General features: G+C 37.7%; 1 long non-coding RNA gene across 1 annotated transcript in view; it reads left to right on the top strand.

The window, feature by feature from the left end:
• The window catches only part of LOC131419552 (uncharacterized), a 72,741-nt gene that overhangs the window by 6,992 nt on the left and 42,137 nt on the right, over window positions 1-23,612 (top strand). The window contains exon 2 of the long non-coding RNA XR_009223279.1: window positions 8,022-8,306. This is a non-coding gene — a long non-coding RNA (uncharacterized LOC131419552). The remainder of the gene's footprint in view (window positions 1-8,021; window positions 8,307-23,612) is intronic.

Genomic DNA, 23,612 nt, shown 5'->3' with positions numbered 1-23,612 from the left:
CAAAAGATGGTTGCCAAAATAAACTATAATATTAATATTATTCATTCCATAATTTATTTTAAGTATTGTTATATTGGATTGTTTTCTGCTAGTATAGAAAATAAATAAGTAATAATATTAGTTTCCATCCAGTTTTCATTTAGATGGAAAATTATATGCCTCATTAAATTATAAAAGAAAAGAGAGCACAATTATACTTTGAGTGGTTAAAAAAATTAAGTGGTTATGTTGCAGAGAAATGTTAAGAAGATCAATACATATGCATATCTTTTAGTTTTTACATTTTATTTAGTTATTTTTTAGTGTGTGTACATATTTTATTTGTAATGTATTTAATTTTTGAATAGGTAATACACCTGGTTCAAAACACATTTTTAAAAAATTAAAGAAAATGGCATATAATGAAAAGTCTTGATAATACTCCTCATCACCCTGTTCCAAACTCTGACCCCAACAAATAAACACTATTTTTTTAGTTTCTTGTCAATCTTTCCAGAGATTCCCTTTGCAAATGTAAGCAAATATGGTTAAGTTTTCACCCTTGTCTTACATATGATTTTGCATAAGTGTTCTATTGTGCACCTTGTTTGTTTGTTTTCGTTGGACAATATATCTTGGAGATTTTTTATATCAGCACGAAGAGAACTTCCTCATTCTTGTTTTTGAAATGCTTACAGGAACTAGTTAATAACAAAAATCAAGAGAAGCATATTCAAAATACTGGTTTACTTTGATGACAAATGGTTGTTCTTTAAAGACCAACAAAGGTAGACAAGACCCATTAAGGTGAAGGGCTATTTCAAATACTCAACAGTTTACATAAAGTTTCAAAAAATGGTTATTTTTAAAGAGAGAAGTGTCTGTATCCACTGATAGCAATGCAATGCCCAGTTTATGACTTGAAACAAAACAAATGCTCCTAAGGAAAAAGAGCTGTATTTTAATTTTGTCTAAGTGTTCTTTGTCATTAGTCCAGTAATATTTTCCCCCCAACACAATATTCCCTCTCTATAAGGCTGTTCCTTGGAGCCAGTTTAGGTAATGAGGGACTAAGAAAGAAATTACTTGCAGTTTAAATGGACAATAACTTTTGCTTTTCTCTTAATGTGCTAATAGTTGCATCTAAAAAATATGCAATTCTTTAAAAAGATACTATTTCTGATTTCTTTATTTGTAACTTTTGGAAACTAATCTCATGAAATTACAAAATTAGCAATGTCTTGAAATTTGTATAAAAAAGAAATTACCTCTTATTTCAACCTCTCATTTATTAGTGTACTACTCATTCTTAAAAAACAAAAGCAAACAAAAAAGCCTGGCTCTGGCTCCAAAGATAGTCTTATACTTTCCAGATAGTCTTTATACATTTTTTTTAAAAAGGAAACTGTTCCTTTTAATTTTATACCCACCTGACCCTCCAATTTCAGAACACATCATTTCATTGTATTGGTCATGAACATCCCAAGATAAGGTTTTATATTTTGTTCCCATAGCTTATGGTTATCAGAAAACCCATGTTTTCCCTTATTGAGGGAGTTCAGTCTTGCTGATGTTGGTGTACCCCTTCCAACATTCTCTATCCTCATCTTTGTTTTTGGAGGTATTTCCTCTGGTTCACCATCTTCATCTTCATTAATAGCTGCTGCTACTGAAAGGGCTTTTGGAACAAGAGTTGGAACAATGTCTTTAGGCTTGCTTGATTCAAGTTTGATGGATTCTTTGTTGTCTGACTATGCAAGCCCAAACTTGGAGATCTTTATAAGCTTTGTTGGGAGGTCTGCAGCTTTTTCTTGAGCCAATTGCTTCTCAGCTCTGTAACTGGAACCTTCCTCTCCATTACTTTGGAAGCTCCACCTCAGTGTTATGTCTCTGGCTCTCCTCTCCCAACTCCCCAGCTGCTCTTTTCCCCACAGTGGCCTCCCCCCTGCAGCTGTGCCAAGGATGTCACCACTTTTTTTTTTTTAACAATTGTAAAATAGTCTATTCTATGAATATACCAATCCTCTTTTGATAAGACACTTGGGTGTCTTCAAATTTTTCTTATTACAAAAAATATTTTATACTTGTGCAAATATATCTGTATGATAATTCCCCAAAGTGGGATTGCTGGTCCAAAACTATATATATTTGTAATGTTGATAGATAGTACCCGTTCTCCTCCATGAACAATCCAATTTGCAATGCATGAGAGTTCCTTGGATACAGGATTTTCAAATATTTTTCTAGCTCTTTTATTAGTGTGGCCTAAAAACTGTTTTACTGTAATAAGTACAGTACTTATTGGCAGGCTCTGAATTCCTGATACCCAGACTTTCATCTCTAATATTATTTTCCACTAAAACCAGGACTCTACAGAGAGTAGATGATTCAATATTTTGAGACATAAAAAATTCAAGATGGTTCTTGAATATCTGGTTGTTAAGAAAATAAGGATGTTGTCTAAATTTCTGGGACTCTGTTATATAGACAGTAGAATCAGATTAAATGGATTCTTACTAGCCAAGTTGTGACAATTTGGTTACCAGAAAAAGAGTAAATATTACAGCTACTGAGAGCAAGGTAAGTCTATAGAAGACATAAATCTATCATGATATTCAACAAATGAAATGGCAGAATTTCTTATTCTCTTCAAGTAGCCAATATTATCTTTAGCTTGAGTGTACTCAGATGAAAACAGAATATATTTATTAGGGTGTTTTATTTTTCTGATGGATACAAGCCTATCAGTGCTGACATAGTACGCTACTATTAATAAGGATTTCAAAGAAGTTCTTCCCCAAATTTAAAATATCCTTTTCCAAATTGTCACTGGATACATACCCAGGTTCTTTACCTGCCACACAAGAGGGGCCAAATAAAACTAGAGAGCCAGGCTTATGGCAAGGAAAGAGTTTTTATTTCGGGTGATGCCAGCCGAGAGAGGAGAGCTCTCAAATTTGTCCTGTCTCCCCGGAAGATGGGAGGCATGTGGTTTTAAAGGTTGTGAGGGAGATCATGTGTTGGGGTTTTAGGTAAGGGAGGGGGAGCACGTGGACGTGCTGGCTGGCACCTTCCCACCACCTTGCATTTGACCTTGAAGACTGAATTTCTTTCCCTTGACTGTCTGGACTTTTCTGGTTAGTTTTCGTCTTCAGCCTGTGTTTGTCCTTGTGAGGCTGAATCTTGATGTCTGGACCTTGATTTCCTGGGAAAGACAGCTCACTCATATACTAAGGAGGGACAGAAAGACCTGGTTAGTTTTCGTTTTGTTTTTTTTTTTTGGTGAGGAAGATCAGCCCTGAGCTAACATCCAATGCCAATCCTCCTCTTTTTGCCAAGGAAGATTGGCCCTGGGCTAACATCCATGCCCACCTTCCTCTACTTTGTATGGCATGACCACACAGCATGGCTTGACAAACAGTGCGTCGGTCTGTGCCCAGATCCGAACCTGCGAACCCCAGGCCGCAGCAGCAGAGCACGTGCACTTAACTGCTGCGCCACCGGGCCGGCCCCCCTTTTTTTTTTTTGTGAGGAAGATCAGCCCTGAGCTAATATCCATGCCAATCTTCCTCTCTTTTTCCTGAGGAAGACCGGCCCTAAGCTAACATCTATTGTCAATCCTCCTTTTATTTCCCCAAAGCCCCAGTAGATAGTTGTATGTCATAGTTGCACATCCTTCTGGTTGCTGTATGTGGGACACGGCCTCAACATGGCCGGAGAAGCGGTGTGTCGGTGCGCGCCGGGGATCTGAACCCGGGCAGCCAGTGGCGGAGCTCGAGCACTTAACTACTAAGCCACGGGCCGGCCCCCAGACCTGGTTAGTTTTAAACAACCGTTGATGATGCTGAATATGCACAGCTGCAGTTAGCGAAGCTTATCTCCAAGTTTTTGCTCTCTTCTTCTAGCCCAGGGAAGATTTTTTTAACCTCTTCATGCTCGGTTTCAAAATGACACAGGTAGGCATGCCCTTTGAAACAAAGTCTATGAAACTTTACAAATTTTATAAATTTGACTGCCCATATCAGTGAGAATTAGCAGAGGGAAGTAGGACATTACTTAAGGGATTAAGGGATTTTAAAAAATATTAAACAGCTTAATATTTCTGAAAAACAAACTAGACTCAAATGCCCAGATATTTTGTTATAATTTTCCTAAGTAGGAGAAAAAACATCCAAAGAAATATGGCACTCTAGTTCCAAAAATATCTGAGACTTTCTGCTAAAATCCAGTGTTTCCTACTTATAAATCAAAGATATATTAGTAATTAATTTGATAAATTATGACAAAACATTAAGGAAGTAAGCAAAAGCATTCCATGCACACATAGGAGAGGTTCTAACCAAATAAGCTATGCCATGGTTTATAGCCTGAATACTGAATCCTCAACAAAGTTCATCGGAGAAAGATGTCCCTTCCATTTCACAGGAAAGGACAACAGAAGGGATGATAGCTACTCCCACTACCGCTGCAATGTCAGGTTCTAGGCCTGGATTCATATGTCCTATTATACGGAGTCATTTATCCGGACAGTGTGACAATATAACAGCAAGCAGTTTCAGTGTTTCATTTTGTTTTTAGTATTTTAGCTTTAGTATAACTTACATATAGAAAAGTGTGCAAATTATGAATGCACACAAAGTGTTCACAAAGTGAACTCACCATTTCATCACCTCCTAGGTCAAGAAGTAGATTATCATCAGCTTCTCCCAAAACCCACTGGTGCCCTATCCCAATCACAATCCTCTCTCTCTTACACAAAGATGACCACCACCCTCATTCCTAATGCTATAGATGATGGTTTTGCCATTAAAGAATATTGAAGTATAACATACATAGAGAAAAACGTATAAATCATGTGTGCAACTCTATGAATTTTCACAAAGTAGAAACACCTATATAATCAGCATCTGGATTAAGATAATAGGAAAAACAAACCAAAACAGAACATTGCCAATGTAGAGGAGGAAGAACTATTCCTTTACCCTCTAGGTCCTTCTGGCTGGTCTAAGAATTAAATTGACATGAGAAAATCAAACAAATTTTAATAACATGTATACACGGGAGAAACCCAGGAAATCTGAGTATTTGCAAAAATGGATGAAACCAACACCTTAAATACCATCTTCAGCTAAAGACAAAGGAGGCTGTTGGGGGTAGTAGTTTGGGACTTCAAAGGAGAGGAAAGCAATTTACATGGAGACGGAAAAGCAAATGTTTGGTAAACAAATATTTGCTGGGCCATCTATAGACAATGTGACCCGAGAGAGAACTTTGATAAAAATGGGCTTAACAAGGATCCTCCCAGGCTACCATACCCAGAGTTATCTATGCTGAAGGCTTATCCTGGGACAGGCCTCTTGTCTTAAATTCTTTTAGACAGTTAGGGGGAAGGTCAAAGTTTTTTTCTGAGTCTTTTGTCCTTAAAAATAATCAAGCCAAAGAGACACATTTCAGGGTGGCCAATTCTGATCCCTGACACTGACATCCCCCAAGTCCTCACTGTTTTAACTTGTAATATCCCTTTCTTAACTTTATATATAGGGAATCATAATAACAAGCATTTCTTTAAGTCTGTCTTCCTTGCTTCAACATAATGTTTATGAGAGTCATCCATATATTTGCATGTAGCTGTAGTTTATTTTCATTGCTGTATAGTATGCATTTTACAAATAATCTACAGTTTGTTTATGCTTTTTGTCATTGGTGGGCATTAGGGTTAGTTCCCATTGGGCTCTTATGAATAATGCTGCTATGGGCATTCTTACTTGTGAGTGTTTTTGACAGCCCCACAATTAGCTCTGCAGAGTGCTGATCAATCTTACTCTGTTAGAAGGTTACAACTTTAAAAGTCAGACTGCTTGCAGTGGTAACCTCTCCTTTGCCAAAACAAACCAAACAAAAAACTTAAGAGAAGAGTAACTGCTCTTTGGTTCAAAAAGAAGCTTCCCAATTCATAGTCACTGAAGCTGTGCTGTTAGCCAACAATCACCTTGGTTGTCCCTCTTTCACAACATTATTCCTCTTGGATAATTTGAGATGATAATTGGCTTTAACTTCTAAGACAAAAAGCTGTAGGAATTCATAACAAATGATGTGGCTACAACAGATGAGTAAGGTTGGACATTTTCAATATAGAGAGCTTTTTTCTTATTACTGTTATTATCCCAATGGCTCACCATTGTGCTAAACATTTAAATGTCCCAACATGCTGGATCTGTGCTTAAATTCATTTTCAAAGAGGCAGCCCCTTCAGCCATTATTTTTAAGGGGATGACATGTGTGACAACTGGAAAACTCTGGAAAGAAACCACTCTAGCTCTATTGAAAAAGGTATTAACCAAACTTCCTTCTTCAAAAAAAAATTACTGATACCCTCTACAATTTGGTTTAAAAATATAGCCAACATCTTAGATCAAATTCCAATAGAAATGATGATTATTAGAATGATAGTTTTGAAGCTGGGTACCTGAGGGTTATTGTAAATATTCAATAAGAACATGATACCTTTCGACCTTGTTCCCAACATAGACACAATTGAAAAGAAGTTAATCTTGTTAATCTGGTGTTTTCTTGTTTAACCTGAGGTGTGACTCAAGGGTCACAAGGATTTATGAGCTTGTTTTGCAGAAGAAAAGGAATGCCTTTATGACCACCGGATAACCAGCCCCCAGTTGCCACTGATGCCCAGAAGTCTGGTTGCCAAGGGCTTATCTGGAGTGAAAGGAACACAGACTTCCCCTTTGTTTCTCTGAAACTCTACTCCTCCAGCCCCTTAGCTCTATAAAAAGTCTCTGCTTTCTTCTTTCGTTAAGGCAGATTTGAGACAACCTATCCTTCTGCCTTCTTGTTTTGGCCAATTTGAATAAACCTTTCTCTACCTCCAAGCACCAGTGTCTCAGTGATTGGCTTACTGTGCATTGGGCACACTAACTTGAGATTAAGAGGTTCACTATCAGTTTTACAAATTTACATGATTTTAATTTTTTTCTAGCCAATAAAGGCTACACAAAGTGCTCTCATAGACAAAGAATACTGAAAATACCATCCAGGTAATCAAACCCAACAATTTTAATTGTTCAAGGTATCAAGACAATACTTAAAATAATGATCTTCTAACAGTTTTTAAAATCTACTTAATCTGTACCACCAAGAAATACAGAAAGGTTTACAATGCACTAGGGTGCATTTAAGCAAAATGGTACCAGAAAAGGTAGTACAATGTGAAAGTAGAAATAAAAAAAATTTAGGCTTTTAGTTCTTAAATTGACTTTTGTTACAAAATGTGAGGGAAAATGTCGAGCTAGGCATTACATTCTCAGTAATGATAGACAAAGGAAAATTATAGAGTATTTAGGTTACAGTGAACATAGAAGTGCTGAAATTAAAGACCAGGTTGAGAAAAGTTCCTTTAGGATTAAACCACAAATACTCTTTTTAATTCTTATTTTTTTTGTGATAAGCACTGCTAGTAACCCCATGACATTTTTTCCACACTTTTCTCTTCCTAATAGAAGCTTTGTTTGTTTAAGGCAGCAACATGACTATTAATTACATGGTTAATATATCAGTCTCCTTTGCAACTATGAAAGATGACATGAGTGGAGCCATATTAAAATAGAGCCGAAGCAGCCATTTCAGGGGGATTACCTTGCACATCTTGTTTTCTTTATCTTCCAAACTGGACCAAACCACCAACATACCAAGAAGTCAGTAAGGACAAGAATATCTTGTCTGTAAGGACTGATGAAACGGACTTTGCTGATGACTGGATCACTAACTAATCAGTGAAGTACAAGAGCCTTTTGCCTGATGATTGAACCTCAGGCCAATCTATGAAGTACAAACCTAGCCTTACCTTATCTAGCACCAGTAAACTCTTCTTTAATACAGCTCATCTCATCCTTTTTCCTATAAAAACCCTAAGCCCCTCTCCTGTAATCAGGACACTATTTGAGTTTCTACCTGAATCTGTGCTCCCCAAATTGCAATTCTTTGATCCCAAATAAATGCTTTGCCTCTTAAACTGGTTTCTGTTTTTGTAGGTTGACACAACTATGGGCAGCCATATGGTGGTATTCTGGCCAATGAGATGTAGATGGAGTCCCTCTGGAAGGCTTCTCTTTCTGTTCACAAAGACAAAGCCCACTTAGAAAAGCCCATCCCTTTTCCCTTCCCCCTTCTTTTTGACTGGACTGTGGACATATGGCCTGAAGCTACAACACCCATCTTGTGACCATGAGGCAATAAAGTATACGGGAAAAGGTCTACACACACAGGATCACAGAACAGAAAGATGAAAAGATCTTGGGTGCCTGAAGACACTGCAGGTAAATAAAGAATACCTTTAAGGGAGTAAAATCTAAACAAAATGCTAAGTTGCATTCTTCCACATTCACAATTAAAACAATTTGGTTATTTGAATATAGGGGATGAGGGAGAGGACAGAGGTAACAAAAATGTGGTTTTCTTGTATGGATGACTGAGTTGCTCATTATGGCATTAAAACACAGGCACTATATTGTACTGTGTTGTGATTAACTGTTTCCTCATCACCCTCTTTCCTTACCAGATAGTAAATTCTCTGGGGATGGGCCTTTTTCTGTGTTATTCATCCTTGTTTCCTTACATCTAGCACTGTAATGTTCAGCATAAAAAGGATACTCAATAAATATTTGTTAAGAAAAGAAAAAAATTGAAAGAAGATAATAACTGTAGTTTGGGACACAGTTTAAGATGTCTGTGGGAATGGCAAGTTTGGAGCTAATACTAATAGTTAATATTATTTAAGTACTTACTATGTGCCAAAACTTGTATGAAGAGCTTTACATATATTAACTCAATCTTCAAAAATAAAACAAAATAAAATATTAGCAGGTAGATATTTGCATTATATCCATTTTTTAAGATACGGAAATTGAGGTAACAAGTAGTTACTTGCCTGAGGTTACACAGTTCAAGTAGAAGAGACTGGATTCTAATTCAGTTGGTCTGGTTTCAGAGCTCATATAGAGTCACTGCTTTACACTACCTCCCTCAGCTAAGGCAAGACACAGGAGCTAGAGATATATATACTGGAGACTTAAAAGTCCTTTTCCAATCAGAATTGGAGAAATGAAAAATATGCGTCTAAACTGAGATGTCTCCAGGAAAGCTGGACCAACTGTTGCTAGAAAGCCTCACGTGATGACTATATTCACCAGAATCCCGCATCTAGCTATCAGATATGCAAGTCGAAAATTTAGATCTGATCATTTTGTTGTTAATTTAGCTTAGGGAATTGACTCACACTAATTCATAAGAGACTAAATTATCAAAATCAGAATGCCAATTGACTCATTTGAAATGAGAATGTTAATTGATGGTGGGATAAACATCTGCAAGCAGTGTTCATAAAAGGTTCATAGTAAGAATAAAATAAGAACAAGAGAAGTTAGCTAAAATATTTGATTGCTTAAAGGCACTAGGATCTTATATGTTACATTTCACTAGTTATACACCTTCCAGGTAGATCTGACTGAGAACCCCTCCCTTGATTTATGAATGGGCATGGCCAGTTTCTGCATCTCTCACCCTTTTTTATAGTTGCTATGCTGTCTGATTTGAGTCCTTCTGGTTGACATCTTCTTTCTTTAGACTTCACTGAAACTTGCTAACATGACTGAGTATTTCTACCCTAGTAGATATGTTCATTTATGATTAAGTCTGAAAGGACAACCTGATTTGTTTCTCCAAGTTATTTGTCTCTTCCTACCTCCCCTTTACCTATATAATACACTGACTTTCATCTGCTTCTTTTCAGTCACAGTACGGGAAACAACATAGAAAACATGCTACCTCTACTTTAAGACTCAAACCTCCATCTGTCCCTTTATTTCTCACCCCTTTTATTTTCAGGACTTGGACCATTCTCAGTTGTCTATTCTCTCTTCTGCAGTTTCACTCTCAACTTCACCAACTCATAAATATGATCAAGTTTCCATCATTTTAAGAAAAAGGCCTCGAACCATTCCTGATGGCCTAGTGGTTCAAGTTCGGCATGCTCTGCTTTGGTGGCCCAGGTTCAGTTCCTGGGCACAGAACCACACCACTCGTCAGTCAGTAGCCATGGTATGGTGGCAGCTCACATAGAAGAACTAGAAGGACTTACAACTAGAATATATAACTATGTACTGGGGCTTTGGGGAGGAAAGAAAAAAGAGAGAGAGAGAGAGGAGGATGGGTAACAGATGTTAGCTCAGAGCGAATCTTTCCCAGCAAAAAAAAAAAAAGGCCTCAATCCCATGTTCCCCTTAAAAAGGAGCAGGGAGCCCTCCTTCAATCCTATGACCCCTTTAAATGTTGCCACGCTTCCTCTAATCCACAGCCAACCTCCGTGACAGATTGATCTGCATTCACTATTTCCACTTCCTTACATCTGTGACTTGCCAATTCACAGTAACCTGGCTTTGGCTCCCACTGCTTCAGTAAATATACTTTGCAACACATCCCCAGTGGCACCCCGTTTGTCAAATTCAGTGACCTTTTTTACACTACGTCTTACTTGACCTCATCAGCATTTGGCACTCTTGAACACTTCCTTTGTAAAGCTCTCACCTCTTTCCCCCGCGACACCACTTCTCCTAGTTTTCTTTCTACATTTTCCTACTAGTTTACTTTGTATGTTCTTTTTCTTTCATCTTCCCCTTAAATGTATGTGTTCCCCAAGGCTCCATTATTGGCCCTGTGCTATTCATTATCTGTACATCCTACCTCCATGATTATTTCCACTTCTATGGCTTCACCTACCAATCATATTTCTAATGCAGATTCTCTTTTAGGTTCCAAATGCATATATTCAACTGCATGGCAGACATATCTACCAAAGGCATCTCAAAATCAGCATTTCACAATTGGAATTCAATATTTCCCTCAAGTATTCAATAGTTCCCTTTCTCTTCTTGTTCATGATACCATTTGTCCAACCAAACCAGAAACCTGTGAATCATTCCAAACTTCTCTTCTATTTCCCCATTCTTCATTAAATTAGTGACAGCAGCCAATCCTTGTAATTCTATTACTAAACTCCTTTGGTAGTTCTGACATTCTCTCTGTTAGTCGTAAGCAGTGAGAGAAGTCCTCTAAATTTTTATCTTTGTCTTATGACACTTTGCCTCCACATTGTCGTCAAAGCCCATAAAAGAGGCTTTTAATATTTAATAGTATGTTTTGCCCATACACTTTTTCTATTGACCCAGAACATCTCCTCTATCTTCTTTTGTTGGAAATGGGTATACCTCCTCTTAGGTACTCTAGAGGAGATGCTGGGTAGAGCCAGACAGAACCCACCATAGTCATTCCTTACAAACAAACAAACACATTAATCTAAGTACTTAGGTATGGTTGTCAGATAAAATACAATACACCTAGCTAAATTTGACTTTCAGATAAACAACAACGAATGTTTCATTATAAGTATATCCCACACAATATTGAGACACACTTATACTAAAAAAAATTCATTGTTTATCTGAAATTCAAATTTAGCTGGGCAATAACTAAATCCGATAACCCTAGTTTAAACTCCTTTTCTTCCAAATCTGTACCTTCTGGGATGCAGGAAAAAAAAAGTCTGGGGGTCTAGAGCCACTAGGTGGTCATTGTTATCACAACCTAAGAAATACTGAGACTGTCTTCAATCTCTACCATCTTGGTATTTATATCACTTACCCTGGGGCCTGTGAAACACCCAGCCACTTATTATGACCATATCACATTTCCTGTTTCTACTGCGGTCTCCTACCCAAATCCCTGAGTTGGCCCTGAAATGTGTCCAGATCAGGATTGTGAAGCCTGACTACTTTTCTTGCCAAAATATTGCCATCTTGTGAAGTTAACCCCTACCTCTCAAGATCGTAAGTTTCATTAGGTATTTCTGCACTCCCACACACAGATTTTTTTTTTTCCATCACTGGATACTGCTTCCTATTTTCCTTAGTCCTGATTATATTTACAAACAACAAGAATTTGGATTGTTCCCTTGAACCATACAACTCCTCAAGAAATTTACTTAGATGTTTCTTTGCCTTCAAGCCTCTTTACACAGCTGCCTGGTGGACAGAACATTGAGGTGATTCTCCCAGTCAGAAATCAAAGGGCATGCTTAGCATAATCCATCTTAATGAGCTGTTACATGAGTCATTCTATAAATTCCAGTCCCTGCAAATCCTCCCATATTCATATTCTAGGACATTAGGCAGACCATCAGGGAAGAAACACCAGTTTAATTGGCTTTGAGTCCGCACACAGAATTCTTCCTGCAAGGCCTCTTGGGTTCTCTCCCAGTTTACAATTTTGCTGCCTGAGGCTGTATATCCTTGTCTTTCAGAGTGAAGTGACAGTGGTGAAAGCCTAACTTACTGTTTTGTGTTGGTCTCAGACTGTCAATAACCAATCTTGTGGCTGGACGAGCCCTTGTGGTTCTTATTATGATTGCAAGACACCCTTCAGCAATAACCATAAGGAAACTTTGAAAAAATAAAGGTTTATTACTTATGAGACCTGGAAATTACACAGCACACCTGGGGCCACACAGCGAGGTTGTGGGAAGAGAGAGTGCATGAGCCTGGGGTTCTGCTTTTATTGGGCTTGAGGGTGGGCGCCTAGAGTTTCACAGGCTTTTTACCGGTGAATTTAAAATATAAGAACAGGAATTCAAAGCTTGGGGAGAGAAAAAACAAGTGGCCCAAATGGTTAGTTATTGAAATCAACCAAGATCTCTAAAACAAAGGAGCCTCAGTGTGGGGAGGCGGCCTGACTCTGTCTAGTGGTGTAACTAGACACCAACATGTTTATTCAAGACAGCCATCATTGAAGACGATGCCTCTTGGAAGTGAATGCCTTGGCAATCAAAGCTTAAATCAGTCACTTGTATTACAAAACAAACAATTGTCAGGACTTATACACTGTACTTACATACGCTCCCTTATTTCTCTATCTTCAGAATTTCCAATATGACATATATTTCTTTTTTTCCATTTTGGGAAATCTTTCTCAATTTCTCGGATAGTGAAAAAATAAAAGCCTTAAAAATTTGAGGACAAAGTAAAATTTTAAAAAGACTGAGATATATAAGTTTGATGGTATGACATACAAGAGGAAAAAAGGGTCAAAAATCTCTCAATAACCTCTAATAGTAATGTATTATATTGCCTTGATGATAGGGCATGAAAGATGATTCAATTAATTTATTCCTAACATTTCAAAGTAATTTTGAAACCTGAAATAATAACGCAATGAAATTAGCATCAGATATTGATACATTTTGATTCCTCATTGAATAGGATTTAAGACTGAAGAAAAATCCTAGAAAATTCAATTCAAGTTATTTTTCTTGAAGGTGAAAATTGGCTGGGCTATTAGGCTAGGGTTGCTTGACTCTAAAGCTCCTTCTCTTTCTACTATGCCCTACTCTTTCTAGACTGACCCTGTCATGGTGTACAGGAGGACATATGCTCAAGTATCTCTAGAGTGGTTCCTTATCACAGCTAGACTCCACAAACAGATCAACACAAAATTTCAATTAATGTGTAGCATAGATAATAAATCTTAACGTTAGTAAACTCAGAACAGCTCTAATTATGAACATCTTGAGCCAAATTGTTGGGAATTGTATTAAAATGTTGACTAGGCAAAGCATCAAAGTTGGAGAAAATTAGGATGGCAAGTCATTTAAAAATATTATTTCTGTTTCTTCTCCAGACTGAAACTCTGATTCCTTTATAAGAACAGTATGTAGCTCCTGACACCCTGTGGCCACTTTATGTACTGCTCTTAACATTTTGGAAGCCTAATTGCCCTATCAGGAGGGAAAAAAAACTCAAAAGAAATGCATATTGTGAGGTGCATTATTTCTTTTGTTGCCATTTAACTAAGAACTAGAGATTATGGTTAGAGATACTAGTGGGTGATTATTAAGTTTTTCATGTCTGTACTGTAGACATTTATTTCCAGTTTTGTTGCTGGTGTTGGCATGTGTGTTTAGGAAAGTGTAATCACTTTTCAGATCCTTGACAGTGAGCTAAGTGGTTTGTATGATCCCTTTTGAGCAAGCTAACCAGCATTATAGCATGGCGATTAGGAAAAACTGACTTTAGAATTAGATGAACCTGGGTCCATCCACTTTCTTTAGCCTCTACCAACTGTACAGCTGAGATCACTTCTAGCCACAGTTGAGCACTTATTCCAAAGCAGCATATACAGGCCATCTCGGCTGCTGGCTGACCCTCCCACACCTGGGCACTATCAATGCCTCCATAACTACAGCTAATGCCTTGAAGCCTTCTTAGTGCTAACGGATTCCCTGTTCTTCAACTACAAATCCAATAGAAGCTATGCTTTATTACCCACAAAAGCTTGAAGGATGTCCTTCCCCTTTTTAATGCATTCCTCTGTCTCATAACCAAAGTGCTGCCCTGCACCCCAACAACTAACTTTGAATGAAACAAGCTCTTGAAAGTCTGTCACCAGACATGCCTGAATTCCAGCAGTAAATACCACTTACTTGTAAGCCAGTGTCTCTTTCACATTCTTAACATGTATTCTAGGTTTCAAAAATTAATCATTTGCTGTTGTAGCAATTACACAAATATTCTACAGATACAAGAAGACATGGTTCTACGTTTTCCTGAGGAGCTTATCAAAATGTAAGGTCAGCCACAAGTCTAATATTATGAGTATAAATTTAACGTTCCAATTATTTTACCTTGTTTCTGTCACGTGTGAGCCTTGTCTGCAAAGATTCTATTCAGCTTTAGAGGTCCGGGTAGTACACAGATATAGCTCGGGTGAACATGGTTAACAAACCTTGAGCTAGACGACTGTTAGGGAGAAGGGAATAGATATGAACACTTTAACTTTAGAAAATATGTTACAGTCATTGTTTCATTGCATATGTATTTTTCACTGACAGGAGGAAGTTTTGGGGGTTATATATAATTTTAAATGAAATTGTGCTTTTATATTAATATTTTCCTCTGACTGAAGTAAATCAGAATTCATCATATATATTTCTTTTTGCTAGAACTTTTCAAAAACTTCACATAAATACATTACACATGCTTTTCTGTATAAAAAGGGGGCTACTTCTGAGTGCTTTCTTGATTGATCAGTGTCATAAAAACCGTCCATAAAAGTGAGATTTTATAAGTTCTAGGAAAGCTAGTCAGTCAATGACAAGTGTAGTTCAAATGCATTACAGCTATGAGTCATGATATTGATGTAAATGTTCTATATGAAACAGTCAGTACTGGGTTGAGTTATATTTTAATATTTTAAAAATATTTGTTGAAAAGATACTTTAGATTATGTTAGATTCCAGGAAGAAATTTAAATAAGTTGGTTTTTCCCTTTTTCCTGGAAGAAGGTACTATGTGTTAGAGAATTATAAAAGAGAAAAGTAAATAAATAAAGTTTGTTAGAAAACCTGAGTCTTTTTAAGATAAAAATGCTTTCATGAAAGAGTATGGGAAGGGAAAATGGTAACCTTCCAGTGTAGAATCCTGGCGGACACCACCTTAACCAATTGATGAAGGTGAACATTAACAGCAATGTCATGTGGATATCAGGTATCCCCTCATGTTACATGAGAAAGGTATTTCACCTCTGTGGCATTCTTTCCAAAAGCCAAAAGCCCCAGTGTAATCATGAGAAAATATCAGATAAACCTAAATTGAGGGACATCATACAGATGCCTGATCAGTGTCCCTCAAAACCGTTGAGGTTGTGAAAGACAAGGAAAGGTTGAGAAAGGTCACAGAACAGAAGAGATTACAGAGACATGACATCCCAAATGTAATACGGTAACCTGGATTGGATCCTGGAACAGAAAGAGGACATTAATGGGAAAACTGGTGAAATTCAAATAAATCTGGAATTTAGTTAATAGTAAAAAAAATAAAAAAAATGCATCCCTCAATTCCCAAAAATGGACAAAATGCTTGGGGTGGATTTTTCGATTGTGATAGGTTATACTAGATTATTCACACTCTTTACCAAACTATCAAAATCCTGCAGAGAATCATGACAGTATTGCTCCAATTAAAGGACTTCTTAAAATTGTTATTTAGATCTTCTCTACTACAATCTTACTCCTCTGCTATTGTCCATTTGTATGAGTGTTGGAATATGGAGATTGTCATATATTCAAGAATTCCTGGGAAGCAATGAGAGATTTCAGTTTTGTGCAACTGTCTGAATGGTAGAGCATTAATCCGAGACATGAGGGGCTGGGTATGATTTGGTAAGGCAAATGACGAATTTAAGTTTTGGATGTGGTGAGTTTCAGGGATCTATGGCAGCAGTTATGGTTGTGGCCTGGAGCTCAAGAGACAGATCTGTCAAGTGATACAGATGTTGTAGATTTGGGAGTCATCAGCCAGGAGTGTAGGTGGGTTTCTCAGGGCAAGTGAGGGCAGAGAGAAGAGAAGACAACAGAGAGAAGCCCTTTAAATCTACCTGTTTCTCTCATCAATGTCATGAGCACATGATCGCAAAACTCAACCAAATGAGAGTTAGCTGGCATCATTTTTCCAGCCCAGATGTCTACAATAATTTCAACTTCAAGGAGCACTCTGCACAATTTTCATACCTGCAGTCACATGGAAAATGCAAGCAATCATATGGACTACTAACTTTTTCTCAAGCTAGAGATATTCCAGTCTAAATTTTATCTTCCTCTTTGGCTGCAGTGCTCAATTTAACATCTGATGGTGGGGGTGGAGTTAAAAAGTGAAAAACCATCCCACAAATTCATGCAGGCCTTGAAATCAACGTGAGAGGGCCAAAATGAGAGAAGTTTCTGTGGCATCTATATCCGGAAGAAATCCTTTTTTTGCTGTTTGATATTTGTCAAATTACAAATTGTTACAATTCTCTACAAAATAGACTTTTATGCTGCAATCCATCCTAAAGAAGAAAGAAGATCCTTAAAGTCACAAGTGTTTGTCCATATAGATTTCCTAGGCTTTTAAAAAAGATTTTCCTGTAAATCATTTTAGATTTTTATAGGGGCCTAGAGGCTTTGAACAAAACTTAATGGTGCATTTTTAAAAGTCCAGATATGAGTTTTGGTGTTTGCAGCACACTCTTTTCAATGATCTCATTTTGTTTACATCCACCAGGGTTCCTGGAAGAGCTCTTTGAGGTGGCTCTGCATTGTCCAGCTTGGAGGCCAGAGTGATCAGTCAATCACTAGTAAGCTGGACTTTTGCCAAAAGTGTTTAAGTCGGGAATTGCTATAATTTCCCGCCAGGTAGAATTTCCCAAAGGTGAATTTGATACCAGGAAATGGAAGAGGTACAGAGAAAGATGTGGAAGAGGAGACAGCATACCTAAAAAAAGATTTACCCTGTTGAGACTACAAGAACTAAAAGGAAATTTTGCAGATGAGTAGTTCCCAGCTCTTTGGGGTTGGGCTCTCAAATCTAATAACCATTTCTGAGAGGTTGAAAAGAGCATCTGGAAAAATATTGCACTAGGCATTTGGGAAAGAGAGACCTAGGAAAATGAAATATTTTAGGAGATGTCTAATGTGATGAAACAAACTGACTGGGAAAATAACTCAAGGAGCAGCATTTGGCCTAAATGACAGAATGGATGGCCTTGGAGGGCAAAGCTGGTCTCAAGAAGCTTACCGCTGTTCCTCCCTGAGCCAATCACCATTCCACTACTCCCACCAATGGCTCAGAATCTACCACTCTCTGGATCTCACTTTCTCCCAGTCCCCATAGTAGTGCTGCTTACTGTTATCATTGCTTTTCTGTATAGTACGACAAATATCTATTGTGTGGTTAGTTCCCACAATAGACTATGAGCTCCTCTCATCCTGGCAACTTCCATTCCTGGAGAACTTACAAATCTTCACAGTCACCCCAGGAGGTGGCTAAAATGACCTCTTTGTCTATTTGTTTACATGTTTTCTCCTCCTCTCCTCACCAAACCGTAGGCACCACTAGTGCCAAGATCACATCTCTCGGGTTCACTGCTGTATCCCCAGGGCCCAGAATAGCGTCTGACATGCAGTAAGTGCCCAGTAAACATTGATTAAATGAAGGATGATCATAGCATCATTAATCCCATTTCTTACAAGATCATATGGCACATAAGTGGCAAAGAGAGATTTGAACCTGGTGTCTGACTTCAAAAGTCAGCTGTGCTTAACTTCTGTATCAATTAATGACTAAAACCCACTCACTTCCCAAAGCCATCAACCTATCAATCAAATAATCAATATCAATCAACCTCACATAATGCATAGGCAGAGAAGAAGTTGTAACGGCATAGCACACATTGGTGAGACTTCCTTATCTCCACCCTGATGAGTCTCAAGACCTGAAATGCCCAGAGCATTGAGGGCCTCCTCTTAATAGCCAATATTTCTTGAATGCTTAATGTGTGCCAGGATTATTTTAAGAGTTTGAGGCATTTTCTCATATAATGCTTACTACACAATCTGAGGAAAGTACTATTATTATTATGGATGATGTGACTGAACACAGAGAGTTTAAGAATTGTACTACCTCACAAACTGAGAGGGGTGTAGCTAAGATCTGAACTTAGACAATGTCTTCTGATCATGCTCGTAACCATGATATACTGCCTTTCTAAGGATCTGACATATTGACGTGGTCAGGGGGAGTACTTAGCAAAGTAGCCAGCTGTGTCTTTGTAAGGGCTAGTTTTTATTTTCAGTGCCTAAAACAATCCCGGAAATAGTAAGTGCTCATTAAATATTTATAGAATTAATGGATGAGTGAATCTGATTAGCTATTGCCTTATAAGATCACTAACCTAAGAGGATGGGATTCAGTGGAAGAATGGGAAGTCTTGAGTTTTGAACAATACTCCAGGATAGTAATAACTAAAGGGAGGTATGTTAGAAGAAGGATGGCTCAGCGGGCATGGAGAGGATGGGGGAGGCTCTTAAAAAAGATAAATGGGGGCCAGCCCCAATGGCCTAGTGGTTAAAGTTCGGCGTGGTCCACTTTGGCAGCCTGGGTTAGGTTCCTGGGAATGGAAACACACTACTCCTCTGTGAGTGGCCATGCTGTGGTGGCAGCTCACATAAAAAAAAGAAAAGAAAGACCGGCAACAGATGTCAGCTCAGGGAGAATCTTCCGCAGCAAAAAAAAAAAAGAAAAAAGAAAAAAGGGTATATGGGTAAATAAATGAGGTCTGAAGGATTACTACAATATCCAGCTGTACTAACGATGCCCCTGTCAATAAACTTTTATAATTCCCTCTAAGACCGGCCTGGTGGCAAAAACATCACCAGTGAATCCAACTTGCTTTAGTTCTCCAGCTCTTGACAGATGTGACAACAGAAGTGTGTGGACCACGGATCTCTTCATGCACTCCTTCATGACAACTTACCATCCTTTCAAAAATTATGGTGAATATATAATTTACTGTTCACACGTGGACATATGGTCACCTATTAATAAGTATCCTTTGAGTGTCGATGAGGCGTCATGTTAAATGTCTATAGCAATAGGCTAGGTGTGAGAAGATGCATACCTTCAATTTGGCTGTTAATTTGAGAAAAGAAAGGAAAGGATGGTTGTAGAAAATATTAGGAAAAATCTCCCCAGAACTTGATGACTGACAAGATATAAGATGAGAGAAAACAGAGTCAAACAGGATTGACTCAAAACAATGATGTTTAAACATTGTAAGAAGTCAGAAAAGGGATCTGGAAGAGGCAAGAGCAGTGGTGAGAAAAGATGATGAATTCAGTTTTCAAAATATTGGATATTTGCAGATGAAATGACACCCAGATAGAAATATCTAAATAACTACTTAAAATATTGTAGAGTCCTCTCCAGGGAGGTGATTGGTGAAAACTTGAGAGAACTCATTCATCTAACCCTTACTTATGGGTTTCAATGTCCCTCGCATTAGGCCGGAAACTGGGGATGCAAAGAAGAATGATTAAATTTACATTCTCCTGAGGAAAGCCCCTATAAACCCAACAAGCTGTAGAAAAAGACTTGGAAAAAAGTATGGCACAATGAAGAAATTAATGTTCAAAGCTCAATGGAAGACGAAGAAAGGAGGAAGCTTCAGAGAGGTAACGAATAAAATGATCGTTGAGGGATGGAAATAAGTAATTGTGTTAAGACAAATGTACCAGGGTAGAGCTAAATTCAGAGAAAAGATGATGGCAAAAAGGAAGTGGCAATCAGCTTCACCTAGGGAAAGCAGGAGACATTCTGGTAATGCCACACAGAGAATAAGATATGCAAAATTCTATTCACAGATCTTTTCTATTTTGTTCATTGCAGTATTCCCAGTAGTGAGTATTATGCAAATATATGAGTTGAATCTTCATATGTTGACCTGGAAATATGACTATGATTTTAAATGAGAAAAGCGAGAGATAGAGTGTATCAAGAACCATTGCCAAATTCTTTAAAAATGGATTAGGAGCTTTGTTGGCCTTTTGACACATTACAACGTTTTCTTCATTTGTGAAGATATGGGCTTGCTAAACTGTTGCTGAAAGAGCATGATACAGTAAGATATAGGCCATTCTATTTCCATATGGTAATTCATGTATAATATAACAAGGGGAATGAAACAGAACATGGGACCTTCTCTAGCCTTTATATCTATCTTGCATTAAGTCATGAGACATTCTTACATGTATGCTACTTAATACTAATCTCTATTACAGATTAGAGAGAAACCTATGCTCAGTGTCTCCCATGAGAAAGTCTGTGATTAGCTAACATTGCCATCAATTATCTGGGAATAAAGAGGGAGGTAGTCACCTCAAGAGAGAACAGGTTGGATCCATATGTTTAATTACAGCAAACGTCTTTCTTCTTGTATCCTAGACTTTGGGGGTTGAGAGTGAGAGATGATCCTCAAATCATTCATTATGGTTCTAAAATTTTTATGAAGGATAAAAGTCCAAGAAATGCCAAGGCCCTCTTGAGGAAAAGGGCTATAGTGGAGAGGGATTTTCTCTATTAGATAATGAGTTTGTGATAAGCTGTGATAACTAGGAGAGTGCAATATTGGCAAAGAAATAAGCAAATTGACTAAAGTAGTAGAATAGAGAGCTTAGGAAGAGACCAACGTCTGTGGAAACTTGATATATGCAGAGGTAGCATTGCAGACTCTGAGAAAGAGAGGACCTACTTAATAAATAATACTGGAAAAACTTATTATCCATGAAAAGGATACTTTAAAAAATATTTTTAATCTTACACACAATGTATGACTTAATGATTCCTCTAAAAAAGATAACAGATAGAACTAAAATTTCCTTTGACCAATATCCTCAGTGTCTTATAGGGACTTATACTCCCTTTCCTTGGGCAATAATAATAGCTAATATTTGTTTGTTTTTAAATGGAAATTTGGCTGAGACACCATAAGACAAAAGGTACCACAAGGCAAAGGAGGTGCTGGACCAAATGCAAAATTTATAAATAGGTATCAAGAAACAAGTTACATGACTCATCCCTTCACTCGAATCAATGGTATAAAAGTATCAAGAGGTAGAAATTGGAATAGAGAAGTTTCTTCGGAGAATACATATTGAGTCCTAAGGAAGAGGGCTGAAAGACACTGTCAAATGCAGCCCAAGAAAATGAGTTTGAGAGGCTCAATATGTGCCACATACAATGCAGAGACCATACTGGACAGGAGTCTGAGTCACACCCGGAAAACCCAGTGGCAATGCTGTCTAGCTGCTTTGACAATGTATAGAAAAGAGATGGTTGCTTTGGGACCAGATGAGACTCCCAGAATTTGCTGGGGTAAGAAATATGTGTTTCTCAAGGACCCGATATGGGTCACATGTAAGAGAGAGCTGTTCTGAAGTCATTAGCTTAGTTCCTATCAGGAAAAACAGACCTCACAGAAAGAAGCAAGCAATGTCTCTGGGCTGAAAAAAAGAGTAAGCAACCAGCAAAAATAGGGATGCTTTTGTCCTCATCAAGGGGAACTCTTTTAGGAGATTGCCAGCAAGGATATTCTCCAGAGAGCACACATAAGTACCAACAAGAGAAAGATTCAGCTTTAAATGTCTGCCAAGTCCAGCATGCGCTGACACTGAACTGCCATGACAGTGCTGTCCACATAGGAACTTCTCTGCTCCTTGCACGTTTTCTCTTTTCCTCATTGCTATTTGCAAGGCAGGATCAAAGTAGAAGGTCAATTGATGAGAGTAATAAAAAACTGACCAAACTCTTACTTCCTCAACCACAGCCTTCCTTCCTACCATAGAAATACCGAAAGGGAAGAGGGGGACATATTTTAACTTTAAAGCAAGATGGAAGTTTTGACTATCACACGGACTGAACATGTTGAACCTTAACCTGAGACAGTATTTTATGGTTAGAGACTGTTTCTGTTATCTAAAAGTTACTAGAAAAATCGTGGTGCCTGTTCCAGTTTACATCCAGAGACAGAGGGAAACTAGACCCAGAGAATGGAAATAATGGGATAGTGGGAGAAACAAATAGCATAGCTGTATGATTACATTCCACAAGTGATGCTATTAAATGTAAGGGCTGGAACTCATTTAATCCTAAAAATAATCTTATAGGGAGAGGTCCTATTATTAACCTCACTTAACAGCAGAGGAATCAGACTCATAGAGAAGTTAAATAACTTACTCAAATTGACTTAAGAAGTAAATGATGGAGCAGAATTGCTTCTTTACTCTTGCAACAGGAGGACATGAAGGCAGCTTCAGTAGAGAGAGAGAGTAGAAAGGTTTGGAGAGTATGGGATAAAGGCATATTTCCTCTCTTGGGGGGAGGTGGTATACTTGAGAGCAGAAAGATGCCAGAGTCACTTCAGTGAGGGCGAGGAGAATACCCCCACTCTTAGTTTCCTATAAAATGAATTAAGGCACAAAGGGGATTACTATGTTTTCTTGGGGTCAGAATTAGCCAAAATTGCAAGAGGAGAACCATGGTTCTGTTTCTGGACTTTCTTGTCTGCTCCATTGAACTATTCACCTATTCCCATATTATACTGTGTTTTTAATTACCAAAGCTTTAGAATATTTTCTGAACAGGTGGGGCAATTTAAGTCTCTTTGAACTCTTTTTTATAAGTTGGTATGGCTGTTGTTGTATATTTAATATTCCATGTAAATTTTAGAATTAACTTGCCATGGTCCATAAAAAATCCTGGCAGAATTTTAATTATGATTATATATTAATCTGAGAGTGAACTGACATCACTAGAATATTCATGCCACCTATCCTTGAACAGGTATCATTTCTATTAGTACCTCTTAATTGACCTTCAGTAAAGTCTTATAGTTTTTCCCATAAAGGTATTGCAAATTTCTCGATCAATTGATTACAAAGTTTTTATAGCTTTAGTTGATATCTTCTTCTAATACATCTTCTAGTACATTATGTTGGTGGTAGAAGAACTATTGATTTTCATTTTGATATTATACCCTATATTTTACATAGTATTTTATATCTTATTCAGTTATCTAAGTGATTATCTTGGTACTAATGGTCTGTCATGACTCTGTTTGTCAATGGAGATAGATATTCATTGGTGAAAAGGAGAGAAATGTGAACATAGCTTTTTATCATGGCAAAGATGTGGAAAGTCTCCTTT

The sequence above is a fragment of the Diceros bicornis genome, chromosome 21 (assembly GCF_020826845.1).
Source record: "Diceros bicornis minor isolate mBicDic1 chromosome 21, mDicBic1.mat.cur, whole genome shotgun sequence".
Taxonomy (NCBI): domain Eukaryota; kingdom Metazoa; phylum Chordata; class Mammalia; order Perissodactyla; family Rhinocerotidae; genus Diceros; species Diceros bicornis.
The sequence above is the reverse complement of the archived record's forward strand: the minus strand, read 5'-3'. Positions and strand labels throughout refer to the sequence as shown.